The sequence below is a fragment of the Phyllobates terribilis genome, unplaced genomic scaffold (genome assembly GCF_046119375.1).
Source record: "Phyllobates terribilis strain yellow unplaced genomic scaffold, ASM4611937v1 Scaffold_9__5_contigs__length_417890890, whole genome shotgun sequence".
Classification (NCBI taxonomy): Eukaryota; Metazoa; Chordata; class Amphibia; order Anura; family Dendrobatidae; genus Phyllobates; species Phyllobates terribilis.
This window is the reverse complement of record NW_027362769.1, coordinates 115,172,790-115,188,397: the sequence shown is the minus strand read 5'-3', so window position 1 is coordinate 115,188,397 and position 15,608 is coordinate 115,172,790. Positions and strand designations below refer to the sequence as shown.

At 45.8% G+C, this 15,608-nt stretch overlaps 1 protein-coding gene across 1 annotated transcript in view; it reads left to right on the top strand.

Moving 5' to 3' along the window:
* The window catches only part of MYO3B (myosin IIIB), a 263,260-nt gene that overhangs the window by 150,229 nt on the left and 97,423 nt on the right, over window positions 1-15,608 (top strand). The gene's annotated exons all lie outside the window — the stretch shown is intronic.

The window sequence follows — 15,608 nt, the reverse complement described above, 5'->3', positions numbered from 1 at the left end:
TATATATATATATATATATAATCTCTTAGCTGCCAACCATAAGCAGTAAGACAAAAGAGCTAAAATAAAATATTTTTCATTTACAGTATATATTATTGAATATTGGCTGGTTACTGTGATTGTTTGCATATACTTATTAATAGATGTAGTTTCCAGTTTCCGTGACCCAGCCATGTACAATAATAATAATAATCTTTATTTTTATATAGCGCTAACATATTCCATAGCGCTTTACATGCATTTTCATTGCTGTCCCCATTGAGGCTCACAATCTACATTCCCTATCAGTATGTCTTTGGAGAGTGGGAGGAAACAGGAGGAAACCCATGCGAACACGGGGAGAACATACAACCTCCTTGCAGATGTCCTTGGTGGGATTTGAACCCAGGACCCCAGTGCTGCAAAGAAACAGTGCTAACCACTGAGCCACCCTGCTGCCCAACAATGAAAGATTGCCTCCCCAATAACTCCATTATGTCTCCATTTCTTTCCTTTCTGTGTCACAACTGCTGATATCAGTAGAGAAGTTGGAATAGTCAGGCATTTATCATGTTACAGCAAAACATAATTCTGAAATAAAATCGAGAGCATTTGTACTATTGTAGGGATCAGTTGGAACAAGGAAGTTCACTCACTTTGAAGTTAAAGGGGTTGTCCACTTCTCAGACCACCCCTTTTTAAAGGGAATATGTCAGCAGGATTTCGCTATGGAATCTGAGAGTAGCATGATTTAGGGCAGAGACCTTGATTCCAGCGATGTGTCACTTACTAGACTGCTTTGTGCACTTTTGGTAGAATCCCTTTTCTCTGCTGTAGATGTAGCAGAGCTAAGACTTCTGGGCTGTGTGTAACCCCGCCCACACCACTAATTGGCAGCTTCCAGTATGCATTGTAAGCAAATATCCAATCAGTGGTGGAGGCAGGGTTATACAGATTAGCCTGACTGGCTTGCACGAGTCATATAGTCCAGTAGTGATAATCTCCTGCTGATAAAACACTGATTGTAGTGAAACTACAGCACACATCCTAATAAGAGACACATCCCTGGAATCAGGGTCTCTGCCCCTACATTTTGTTGCTCTCAGATTAAACATCAAAAACGTGCTGACAGATTCCCTTTAAATACTATATTCCCCAATGTAAAATAAAAATACCCTATACTCATCTTCAATTGTTATGCCACATGAGCTCTGCAGCCAATCAGTGGCCACTATACAGCTGCTGGGCTCTCACTTCCTTGGATATAAGGGTGCATCAGCCTTTTAGTGACCAGCTGATTGGCTGCAGCGCTCACGTGGCATAACAATGGGAGATGAGGATAGGGTATTTTTATTATACAAAGGGAAATATAGTATTTAAGAAGGGGCTGTCTAGATAGGTCATGAGCATTTAGCACTTCTGGGACCCACCGCCCTTGCAACTCCAATTGTTACACCCCTAACAGCAACTTCCTTGGAGGACTCATCCCACCGGCCCATCAATGTATTACATAATTGGCCATTCATCATCATCATCATCATCATCATCATCAGGAACGTACGGCACGCGGTCCTCCTCAGGAGTCAGTATTAATGAAGAAATGATAAATGAGATCTTGGTTTGTCTTCTTTTCTAGGATTGGAATAATATCCAGAATGCATTATTTTACAAAGTGGAAAATTTGTAACATTTTCACAATAAATTTAGGAAGTCCAAGTCCATTCATAATAATGGCTTGAATGAACAGATACGGTTCATCACGTGCTCAGTGTATTTCGGTTGCATACTTTCCTGTCGCAGGAGAAACATTCCCAGGAATACAGGAATGCTGTGGATGAGTCACTGAACAGAAGGCTTCATTTACATATTATCATTTATTGCCCCAGAACCAGAATGTTAATATGAGTTTTTCTCGTTAAGGAAATGGATTTATGTATATCGGAAGCAGCACTCGAGTTTAGCCCCCCAGCAAAGCTCTGTAAATGACAGTATGTTAAAAGGCAAAGAAATGCTATTGTTAGGAGGCTGTGGAGGGACGCGCATGTAAAACAGTGCATGATGCACACAGCGGGGATAGATGTATACAACACTAGAGTCTAATAGGGATAAATAACCTCTAGTAAAGACGAAACTAAATACCGACACATACGTCTCTATCCTGTCCTGTTGGCTTGCATCTCTATCCTGCCCTGTCGGCATACATCTCTGTCCTGTCCTGTCGGCATACAGCTCTATCCTGTCCTGTCGGCATACATCTCTATCCTGCCCTGTCGGCATACATCTCTGTCCTGTCCTGTCGGCATACAGCTCTATCCTGTCCTGTCGGCATACAGCTCTATCCTGCCCTGTCGGCATACATCTCTATCCTGCCCTGTCGGCATACAGCTCTATCCTGTCCTGTCGGCATACAGCTCTATCCTGCCCTGTCGGCATACATCTCTATCCTGTCCTGTCGGCATACATCTCTATCCTGCCCTGTCGGCATACATCTCTGTCCTGTCCTGTCGGCATACATCTCTATCCTGTCCTGTCGGCATACATCTCTGTCCTGCCCTGTTGGCATACATCTTTATCCTGCCCTGTCGGCATACAGGTCTATCCTGCCTTGTCGGCATATAGCTCTATCCTGCCCTGTCGGCATACAGCTCTATCCTGCCCTGTCGGCATACAGCTCTATCTTGTCCTGTTGGCATACAGCTCTATCCTGCCCTGTCGGCATACAGCTCTATCCTGTCCTGTTGGCATACAGCTCTATCCTGCCCTGTCGGCATACAGCTCTATCCTGTCCTGTTGGCATACATCTCTGTCCTGCCCTGTCGGCTTACAGCTCTATCCTGCCCTGTCAGCATACAGCTCTATCCTGCCCTGTTGGCATACAGCTCTATCCTGCCCTGTCGGCATACAGCTCTATCCTGCCCTGTCGGCATACAGCTCTATCCTGCCCTGTCGGCATACAGCTCTGTCCTGCCCTGTCGGCATACATCTCTGTCCTGCCCTGTCGGCATAAATGTCTATCCTGCCCTGTCGGCATACATCTCTGTCCTGCCCTGTCGGCATACATCTCTGTCCTGCCCTGTCGGCATACATCTCTATCCTGCACTGTTGGCATACATCTCTATCCTGTCCTGTCGGCATACATCTCTATCCTGCCCTGTCGGCTTACAGCTGTATCCTGCCCTGTCGGCATACAGCTCTATCCTGTCCTGTCGGCATACATCTCTATCCTGTCCTGTCGGCATACATCTCTATCCTGCCCTGTCGGCATACATCTCTGTCCTGTCCTGTCGGCATACATCTCTATCCTGTCCTGTCGGCATAAATCTCTGTCCTGCCCTGTTGGCATACATCTTTATCCTGCCCTGTCGGCATACAGGTCTATCCTGCCTTGTCGGCATACAGCTCTATCCTGCCCTGTCGGCATATAGCTCTATCCTGCCCTGTCGGCATACAGCTCTATCCTGCCCTGTCGGCATACAGCTCTATCTTGTCCTGTCGGCATACATCTGTATTCTGCCCTGTCGGCATACATCTCTATCCTGCCCTGTCGGCATACATCTCTATCCTGCCCTGTCGGCATACATCTCTGTCCTGTCCTGTCGGCATACATCTCTATCCTGTCCTGTCGGCATACATCTCTATCCTGCCCTGTCGGCATACATCTCTATCCTGCCCTGTCGGCATACATCTCTATCCTGCCCTGTCGGCATACATCTCTATCCTGCCCTGTCGGCATACATCTCTATACTGTCCTGTCGGCTTACAGCTCTATCCTGCCTTGTCGGCATACAGCTCTATCCTGCCCTGTCGGCATACATCTTTATCCTGCCCTGTCGGCATACAGCTCTATCCTGTCCTGTCGGCATACAGCTCTATCCTGCCTTGTCGGCATACAGCTCTATCCTGCCTTGTCGGCATACATCTTTATCCTGCCCTGTCGGCATACAGCTCTATCCTGTCCTGTCGGCATACAGCTCTATCCTGCCTTGTCGGCATACAGCTCTATCCTGCCCTGTCGGCATACAGCTCTATCCTGCCCTGTCGGCATACATCTCTGTCCTGTCCTGTCGGCATACATCTCTGTCCTGTCCTGTCGGCATACATCTCTATCCTGCCCTGTCGGCATACATCTCTATCCTGCCCTGTCGGCATACATCTCTATCCTGTCCTGTCGGCATACAGCTCTATCCTGCCTTGTCGGCATACATCTTTATCCTGCCCTGTCGGCATACAGCTCTATCCTGTCCTGTCGGCATACAGCTCTATCCTGCCTTGTCGGCATACAGCTCTATCCTGCCCTGTCGGCATACAGCTCTATCCTGTCCTGTCGGCATACATCTGTATTCTGCCCTGTCGGCATACATCTCTATCCTGTTCTGTCGGCATACATCTCTATCCTGTTCTGTCGGCATACATCTCTATCCTGCCCTGTCGGCATACATATCTATCCTGTCCTGTCGGCATACATCTCTGTCCTGCCCTGTTGGCATACAGCTCTATCATGTCCTGTTGGCATACAGCTCTATCCTGTCCTGTTGGCATACAGCCCTATCCTGCCCTGTCGGCATACAGCTCTATCCTGTCCTGTCAGCATACATCTCTATCCTGCCCTGTCGGCATACAGCTCTATCCAGTCCTGTCGGCATACATCTCTATCCTGTCCTGTCGGCATACATCTCTATCCTGTCCTGTCGGCATACATCTCTGTCCTGCCCTGTCGGCATACAGCTCTATCCTGTCCTGTCGGCATACGTCTCTATCCTGTCCAGTCGGCATACATCTCTATCCTGTCCTGTCGGCATACATCTCTGTCCTGTACAGTCGGCATACATCTCTATCCTGTCCTGTACAGTCGGCATACATCTCTATCCTGTCCTGTCGGCATACATCTCTGTCCTGCCCTGTCGGCTTACAGCTGTATCCTGCCCTGTCGGCATACAGCTCTATCCTGTCCTGTCGGCATACATCTCTATCCTGCCCTGTCGGCATACATCTCTGTCCTGTCCTGTCGGCATACATCTCTATCCTGTCCTGTCGGCATACATCTCTGTCCTGCCCTGTTGGCATACATCTTTATCCTGCCCTGTCGGCATACAGCTCTATCCTGTCCTGTCGGCATACAGCTCTATCCTGCCTTGTCGGCATACAGCTCTATCCTGCCCTGTCGGCATACAGCTCTATCCTGCCCTGTCGGCATACAGTTCTATCCTGTCCTGTCGGCATACATCTGTATTCTGCCCTGTCGGCATACATCTCTATCCTGCCCTGTCGGCATACATCTCTATCCTGCCCTGTCGGCATACATCTCTGTCCTGTCCTGTCGGCATACATCTTTATCCTGCCCTGTCGGCATACATCTCTGTCCTGTCCTGTCGGCATACATCTCTATCCTGTCCTGTCGGCATACAGCTCTATCCTGCCTTGTCGGCATACATCTCTATCCTGCCCTGTCGGCATACATCTCTATCCTGCCCTGTCGGCATACATCTCTGTCCTGTCCTGTCGGCATACATCTCTATCCTGTCCTGTCGGCATACATCTCTATCCTGCCCTGTCGGCATACATCTATATCCTGTCCTGTCGGCATACATCTCTATCCTGCCTTGTCGGCATACATCTCTATCCTGCCTTGTCGGCATACATCTTTATCCTGCCCTGTCGGCATACAGCTCTATCCTGTCCTGTCGGCATACATCTATATCCTGTCCTGTCGGTATACATCTTTATCCTGCCCTGTCGGCATACAGCTCTATCCTGCCTTGTCGGCATACATCTTTATCCTGCCCTGTCGGCATACAGCTCTATCCTGTCCTGTCTGCATACAGCTCTATCCTGCCTTGTCGGCATACAGCTCTATCCTGCCCTGTCGGCATACAGCTCTATCCTGTCCTGTCGGCATACATCTGTACTCTGCCCTGTCGGCATACATCTCTATCCTGTCCTGTCGGCATACATCTCTATCCTGCCCTGTCGGTATACATCTCTGTCCTGTCCTGTCGGCATACATCTCTATCCTGCCCTGTCGGCATACAGCTCTATCCTGTCCTGTCGGCATACAGCTCTATCCTGCCCTGTCGGCATACATCTCTATCCTGTCCTGTCGGCATACATCTCTATCCTGCCCTGTCGGTATACATCTCTGTCCTGTCCTGTCGGCATACATCTCTATCCTGTCCTGTCGGCATACATCTCTATCCTGCCCTGTCGGCATACAGCTCTATCCTGTCCTGTCGGCATACAGCTCTATCCTGCCCTGTCAGCGTACAGCTCTATCCTGTCCTGTCGGCATACAGCTCTATCCTGCCCTGTCGGCATACATCTCTATCCTGTCCTGTCGGCATACATCTCTATCCTGCCCTGTCGGTATACATCTCTGTCCTGTCCTGTCGGCATACATCTCTATCCTGTCCTGTCGGCATACATCTCTATCCTGCCCTGTCGGCATACAGCTCTATCCTGTCCTGTCGGCATATAGCTCTATCCTGCCCTGTCGGCATTCAGCTCTATCCTGTCCTGTCAGCATACATCTCTATCCTGCCCTGTCAGCATACAGCTCTATCCTGTCCTGTCGGCATACAGCTCTATCCTGCCCTGTCGGCATACAGCTCTATCCTGTCCTGTCGGCATACAGCTCTATCCTGCCCTGTCGGCATACAGCTCTATCCTGTCCTGTCGGCATACAGCTCTATCCTGCCCTGTCGGCATACATCTCTATCCTGCCCTGTCGGCATACAGCTCTATCCTGTCCTGTCGGCATACATCTCTATCCTGTCCTGTCAGCATACAGCTCTATCCTGTCCTGTCGGCATACATCTCTATCCTGTCCTGTCAGCATACATCTCTTTCCTGCCCTGTCGGCATACATCTCTATCCTGCCCTGTCGGCATACATCTCTATCCTGTCCTGTCAGCATACATCTCTTTCCTGCCCTGTCGGCATACAGCTCTATCCTGTCCTGTCGGCATACATCTCTGTCCTGCCCTGTCGGCATACATCTCTGTCCTGCCCTGTCGACATACATCGGTCCTGTCCTATTGGCATACATCACTATTCTGCCCTGTTGGCATACATCTCTATCCTGCCCTGTTGGCATACATCTCTATCCTGCCCTGTTGGCATACATCTCTGTCCTGCCCTGTTGGCATACATCTCTGTCCTGCCCTGTTGGCATACATCTCTATCCTGCCCTGTTGGCATACATCTCTGTCCTGCCCTGTTGGCATACATCTCTGTCCTGCCCTGTTGGCATACATCTCTATCCTGCCCTGTTGGCATACATCTCTGTCCTGCCCTGTTGGCATACATCTCTGTCCTGCCCTGTTGGCATACATCTCTATCCTGCACTGTTGGCATACATCTCTATCCTGCACTGTTGGCATACATCTCTGTCCTGTCCTGTCGGCATACATCTCTGTCCTGCCCTGTCGGCATACATCACTATTCTGCCCTGTTGGCATACATCTGTCCTGTCCTATTGGCATACATCACTATTCTGCCCTGTTGGCATATACGATACAATACACTTTATTGATCCCGACGGAAATTACAGTATCACAGCAGCAGAACATAGACATGAATTACAACATAACAGTAGAATTTTTCAAGTAAATTCCTATTAATGACCGGTCAGTACAATATGCAATTAGAATGAGAAATAATACACCAGTCACTTGGAGAATTTCACACTTACAGTTGTGTGAAAAAGTGTTTGCCCCCTTCCTGATTTCTTATTCTTTTGTATGTTTGTCACACTTAAATGTTTCAGATCACAAAACAATTTTAAATATTAGACAAAGATAACACAAGTAATCACAAAATGCTGTTTTTTAAATTAAGGTCTTTATTATTAAGAGGAAAAGAAATTAAAACCTACATGGCCCTGTGTGAAAAAGTGATTGCCCCCTCCCTTAAAACATATGTTAACTGTGGTTTATCATATCTTTGGGAAGCTGAGTTCACTTTCCCTAGTCACACACAGGCCTGATTACTGCCACACCTGTTCTCAATCAAGAAATCACTTAAATAGGACCTGCCTGACAAAGTGAAGTAGACCAAAAGATCCTCAAAAGCTAGGCATCATGCTGCGATCCAAAGAAATTCAGGAACAAATGAGAAACAAAGTAATTGAGATCTATCAGTCTGGAGTAGGTTATAATGTCATTTCTAAAGCTTTAGGACTCCAGCGAACCCAGTGAGAGCCATTATCCACAAATGGCGAAAACATGGAACAGTGGTGAACCTTCCCAGGAGTGGCCAGCCGACCAAAATTACCCCAAGAGCGCATCGACGACTCATCCAAAAGATCACAAAAGACCCCAAAAGATCACAAAAGATGTTGTCAGACATCCCTACCTTGCAAACCATCTTTGTAAAATATTTTAGATCTGTATAGTTTTATGAATATAGAAAAGGAAATTGTATTCATTGAGTGAATTGATGCACAAAGTACAGTATATTAAAAAATTGTAGCTGGAATTCCCCCTTACAGAGGGTATTCCACTGATGACATTGATTATTTATTCACAGGATATACAGTGCTGCTCATCATTATTGGCACCCCTTAATTTTTTTCATAGACGGTACAATATCTTCAGAAATGAATGGAAATGTACCAAAGTTATATCCTCAGGATTTTTTAATTAGTGGTCCGAAGTAATACTACATTGTTTTTCTACTTCCATGTTGCAACTTAAAAGAAGAAACAGAATAAACATCATGTGCAGCAATAAAGGCACCCCTAATTAAATACTTGGTTGCACACCCTCTGGCATTGCTGACAGCCTCCAAACGTTTCTTGTAGCCATCTATGAGCCTCTTACATTTCTCATCTGGAACTTTCTCCCACTCTTCCTATGCCGTTTGTTCAAGCTTTTGAATGTTTGCAGGTTCTTTTTCCCAATGGCAGAGTTCAGCTCACCCCAAAGATTTTCAATGAGATTGAGGTCAGGACACATTGCTGGCCATTTTAAAACAGTCCAGTTTTTCTTTTTCAACAATCCCTGTGTACATTTGGATGTGTGCTTTGGGTCATTGTCTTGCTGGAGGACCCATGATCTTCGACTCAAACCAAGTTTTCTTAAACTGGGTAGGACATTTTGCTCTAAAATCTCTTGATAATTCTCTGATTTCATGAATGATTCCTGTGATACGGTCAAGGCCTCCAGTACCAGAGGCAGCACAGCAACCCCACAGCATTATGGATCCTCCACCATGTTTAACTGTTGGTAAGGTGTTCTGTTTCTTATAAGCTTCATTGCGCCATCTGTAAACAAATTGTTGCTTTGCATTGCCAAAAAGCTCTATTTTTGTTTCATCTGTCCACAGAACATTTTCCCAGAAGGATTGTGGTTTGTCAAAGATACTCTTTGGCAAAGATCAGTTGTTCCTTTTTATGTCTTTTCTTCAGCAATGGTTTCTTTCTTGGCCTTCGCCCATAAAGCTTTGCTTTGTTTAGTGTGCGGGTATGGTACTTGTTGAAACCATGACCCCAGACTGTTCCAGGTTGGCCTTCAGGTCTTTGCACGTTTGACGTGGTGTTTTTTCCACCATTTACAGCAACCTTCAAAGACATCTCTTGTCAATTTTCCTCTTTCGCCCACATCCAGGGAGGTTCTTAACGGTTCCATGCTTGGCAAACTTCTTAATAACATTGCACACTGTTGAAACTGGGATACCAAGGTCTCTGGAGATGGCCTTATACCCTTTGAAAATCTTGTGTTTGCTAATAATAGCAGTTCTGATGTCCTCAGACATCTCCTTTGTCTTTACCATTGTGACAAAGGAACAGGGCCTGCCTTGTGACTTTTTTTTTAAAAAAGTCATCATTCATTGGCTAATTCATGTCACATGGGCACCGACAATCACAGGTGAATCTCTTTTGTGATTTACCACAGGCGAGTCAAAATGTGTTTCCATACTAAATAAATGCAAAGGGTGCCAATACCAGTGACACAGCAAGCTTTAGATTTTTCTATTTTTCCCTCCCTTTATTTTTAGTTTTAAATTATTGTTTATCAGCTGTTCTTGTGTATTTAATACGAGTTCTCTATACAAAAAAAACTATCTCACTTGATTCATTTTTTTCAGGAGATATTCCACATGTACTTAAACTTCATGGGTGCTAATAACGATGAGCAGGACTGTATATATGATTGATGAGGGTCCAACCTCTGAGATCCCCATCAATCCCGAGAATGGGATTTCTGTGTCCCCCATATGGTACTGCTCATGCATGACCACCGTAACTTTTATTTACCTATATCTCTATATAATAATAAACTGGGTAGTTTGATTAATGGATGATGATATTCTACTTTTTTCTGTACAGATTGAATTATGTGAATTATGCCAAGTACTGCCCATACAGTGGGGTTTGGGGCCCATATCTGCACAGGGGCCCACGGGGGATTCCCCTGTTCCTCTATGGGCCAGTCCAAGCCTGCGTATATTGAACCTGTACTGCCTGCCCTGACCTCGGATTGTCTGAACAAGTTTTTGCCTTCATCCCCTGTACCTCGAACTCGTGCCTGCTGCAGACCCAGGGACTGCCCTGAAGTGTTGACTGGTGACTACCTGCGGCCAAGCCTAGCCTCACCATCAGAGGCTCTAGTGAATACCAGGTAGTCACTTAGTTACCCCCCTGCAGGGAAAGCCTGGCCTGTGGCGCAGTGGGTCCACACTTATTAGCGTTACATAAGGAGAGGGGAGAGGGATTTAGGAGCTCAGTGAGAGGTGAAGCAAACACATTCAGATCATGCAGCAGCTTAACTAGTTTAACTCACCCCAGTGCTGGATACACAGCCACACAGCTCAGTGATCCTGTATTATGTCTTCCATGCTGCAGCTGCTGCTTCCTACTGTGTGGTACAGATAAAGAAGACCAGGAATCCATCTCTCTCTGTGTGCTGTGTATAGGAGACATCAAGGCAAATAGTCTCCACTCATTAGCTCAGAGAAAGCTGAAAATTAGAGACAGTCTGCAGATGGGGGGTGTGGCAAGACGACTCGCTTGGTCACTTTCGTAAGTAGGCTCAGGAAACGGGTTTCTTCTGCAGGCTTTATTATATGGCATAAAGCCCTGCAGTTCCAGCAAAGTAAAACATGTACTTACTAGCAGAACGACAAAACTAAAGATAAACGATAGTACAGTCCATATGTGTGTGTGCGGTTGCCCACACAAGTTAATCCAGCCTTCAGCTTCTTCCTGACCTATGGCTGTCCAGTCTGGGACCTTGCCTCTCCAAACACAACACACAGAAAAAAAAACAGGACTGAACATTTAAAGCCTGCTCTGTCACACCGTGAGGGAAGGTATGGGGAATGACTTCCCTCCCATCTCCACGTCATTCCCATAAAACCACACCCTTTCAAAGAGGTAACCCCCAGCATATAACATGCTGGCAGAAATTCAGTAGGTCTCAGTTCACACAGGAGAGCATACTGAGTGACATATACCTCCCCTCGCATATAACACCAGTGACTCTGTCACAGGGGACTGATGAAAAATGTAGGATACAATTTATATCATGTTCAGAAGTAGTGTTATTCCTCATGTACATACACATAATGGATTATTCTGAAAAGTTGCCTAAAAACGTCAGATCCTCTTTAAATCTAATTAAAGTGGTTGTCTGGGAGTTTTACATTGATGGCCTATCCTTAAGATAGTGATCGCGGGGATAAAATTCGGAGCACTGTGCTGCGGCTGGGTACTTCACATCTGCCCCCTATTGATTTGAAAAGGGGGCAACTGAGCATTTATGGCCACTGCTGGCACCAGGTAACAACTGATCGGCAGGGGTGCTGGGTTTTGCACCCTCACTAATCAGATATTGATGACCAATCCCAAGGTTAGATGCAGACGACCATAAATTCTCTCATCTGAGAGAATCGAGCCAATTATGCAAATCAAACTGTGATTCAACTTTGATCAGAGTGTGATCACAGTGTGCTCCAATTCTCTTGGATGAGGAGAAGATGGAAATCAAAATTCTCCATCTTCTCCATTCTGTCATTCTGTGGAAACTATACTGCACTCAGATATCACCCGAGTGCAGTCCGATGTTTTCCACAGACTCATTGACTTGCATGGCTGAGTGTGATCCGAATATCGGATCAAACTCTGGCACGCTGGGATTTCTTTTTTACTCTAATCATCTCTGGCCAACGAAAAAATCAGACAAGTGCACGGTTCCCTAAAATAACATTGGTCCGAGTGCGATCCAATTTATTGTCGGATCCCACACGGACCGAAAATACGGTCATGTACACAAGCCTGTAAGGATAGATCATCAATGTAAAAGTCCTGGACATCCCCTGTAATGAAAGAGAAATGACACACGTGACACATTCCCTTTTAAATGCGTGACACTTTACTTCTAGTCATCTAAAAAAAAAAGTCTCGTAAGTGCAAGAACTGTGCCAGGTCTAAAATAGACGTAAAATTAAAATTATACATTACAACTCCAAAAGTATAAATTTTTGATCTGGGTGCAAATGACAATGAACGGGCTGACACCGTGCACATCCAGGACCATTCGGAGAATTTAGAAAACATTTGGCTTACATGTTTCTGCAGTCCCGCTCATATTGAAATTTGTTTCCCTTTCATCTCTTTCCCAGTAAAATCAGCAGTGGGGGCTTATCCTGTTAGCTTCCTTAGAACTTCCTTTTTAGAATTCCCAATCTATTGCTGCACATTCACATACCGGGAACAAGATGCCTTTTCATGCTGTCAACTTTTTTTTTTTTTTCATCTGAAATGTAAATTAATTCTTGCTAGTACGCCTTGACAGAGATCAAAGTGGGGGTATTAACCTTATTGGGCCTCCTCTCCACCGGAATATGCTGCTGAGGCGGCGAGGTTAGTGTAGGGGGGGTCAATCTTAATTGTTATCTGTGGCATTTCTCCAAGCAGTGGTCCAACGAGAAGTCAGCATTTCAAAGCTTTTTTTTTTTATTATTATTATTATTATTTTTATACTGATTTTATCATTTTAGCAAACTGTGATTTAAAAAAAAAAAAAGAAAAAAAAATCTGCCCGGATTTTATTTCATTTAAAAGAGTCTCAGCCTGATTGTACAATATTCTGTAAGTGGTTTTGACAGCGATTGATCTTTGTCTGGTATAAAACAGGAAAGCAGCCCCCTGATGGAAATCTCTTAACTTAAGAGATTGTTCTTTTTTTTTTTTTCCTGCGGAGTCTTTGGGGCTTATGAGAATTTGCATTTTAAAAATAAACAGACGCCTTTCAAATACATGAGCTGGTGGTCGAGAGATCTCAGTGGGCTTATGTACTGCACAACCCATTGATCAAGTGGAGGAGACAAGAAAGGCTTGAAAAAAAAAGAATCTAGTTGAAGTTACATTCCCTATGGGTATGGAAATATACATACAAATAGTGATATCTGATGTGCGGGGCTGTCAGATGGAATTTCACGAGATAGGAGTTGACAGTGGATGCTTCTCCGGAGCAATAGCATTTCCATAGAGAAAGCCCACCTACACACCTGCTGAAGCATCACCTACAGACAGTAACACGTGCTGCTGGGGAAATAGATAAAAAACTTGGTCCCTGTTTCAACATGCTTTTTGCTTTTTTTTTTGGATTAAAAGTTTGTTTATTAGGCTTTTTATGTTTGCACCAAATACTTTAAAGCATTTATGTCACGCCAGGTGTGAGAAAGACTTAGTGCAACACAGAGGGAAGAGGGAAAGAGAGCACAGACACTAGGGAAAGGGGGACATGGAGACCTCCTAGTCTGGTCTAGTGCCACCCTGTCTCCACTAACGTCCCTATATTGGCTCTTCACCAATCGCCGCACACGTGCCTCGCCCTAACTTTCCCTGGCATATGGCTAAGGCTAGGGAAGGGAGGAGATGAGTATTAGTCGAGCTCCACTAAACTCTACAGACAACAAGGGTAGACAAACAGGGGGGATTGCTTAGCTTTAGATAACTCCAGACAAATGCGCACACGGCCTCAAGCTCCAGAGAGGCCGAAGTACTGCTCCTGCTAAAGCCTCACAAGTAGTAATGAATATCACCGGCACCTCCCTCTCAGACACACCAGGTATTTATACACCCAGGCCAGGGAGCTAATTAGCCAGAGGGAGGTAGCCGCTAGGTCCTAGAGACAGCCTCTCATCTAAGAAGATGTCTGTAATGCCAAACGTAGAGATCTCCTGCAACCAACTGCAGGGCGACTGTCACCTCTGACACACCCGTGACAATTTGCACCGTTTTTACGCTAGATTTTTCAATCCTTGTCCTACGGTTGCTCAACAATGTTGGCAAGGGTTTATTATCCAGATGTTTTTCGGGTAATCAATCATTTGAAACTTTTCTAAATGTCTCAAAAGTGAAGTACAAAATCTGTCCAATTTATGTTGTGAAGTGGAAGATGAACGCGCAATATTTTAAAGCTTTTTGAAAGGGTTGTGCAATATATATATATATTTTTTTTTAAAGGCACAAACAAAGCAGTAGAGAAAAAAAGCATAATTTCATCTGAGCCAAATTTATCAAACATTGTGCGCCATTTTGATGAATTTGACGGAGCAAAACGAAAGAAAAAAAACGTACATTATTAGATTTTTATTTAAGGAAGGAAGGAAAAAAATCCAGCTTAGTAAATCAATCCAAAAATTGTAAAAATTAATATTTATTTTATTGTATAAAATCTCCATAGAGGTCCAAAAACAAAGATGGTAGACATGGAGGAGATCACAGATAGAAAAAGACCGACTTGTTTCGGCAAAATACCTTACTCATGGTCTCAAACCATAACCATGAGTAAGGCATTTTGCCAAAACCATGTCGGTCTTTTTCTATCTGTGATCCCCCTCCGTGTCTACCATCTTTGTTTTTGAACCTCTATGGAGATTTTATGTGGCACCCCAGGGGTCTGGTTTCCACAGTAACGGCAATGTTATGTCTGAGAGCAGGTGGGAGGTCTCTTGGTCAGGGATCCTATGCATGCCACACCTCCTGCCCAGTCCTGGGAGGGGAAGAACTTCCCCTAGATAAACCTAGGGCTGAGGCAGGGTTAGTGAGTAGAGAAGAAGTAGAGACAGAGAAGAGAAGCAGCATAGGAAGAAACAACAGGAGCTCTGTGGGAGCAGTACTACAAGGAGTCAGGGGCTGGCAGCTGCAGAGCTCGCCCTGACTGAGAAGCTATCACCGGACCCGGAGTCCGAGGCTGTGGGGACTAACTCCTATCCAGCAGCAGAAACCGACCGGCAGGGGATTTCAGATCCTCTGGCCAAGAAACCCGAAGGCACGGTCACACGCGTGGGACCAGCACCGCCGTCGTGGAGCGGAAGCTACTAGAAGGCCCCGAGTCACCGGCCATACGGGTGAGCACCACACGGTACACTCAGGGACGTGGGCTACTTATACCCGCCTCTAGCAAGGTAGCCAGAAGAGTACAGTTAGTTTAGGAGGCCTACAACTCCGCCTGGCCAGGGGAGATCCCATCTGCTCAAGGACTGACCAGGCCCCAATTGCTAGCCAGTACTCCGGGAGGGTCTATCTTTGTCACCAGTAAAGACCCTGAACTGCACCGTACCGTCTCCGAGTGGTTCCTGCTACCCCCATCATCCACGTCGGCTGCCCTGAGGCCATACCCCTC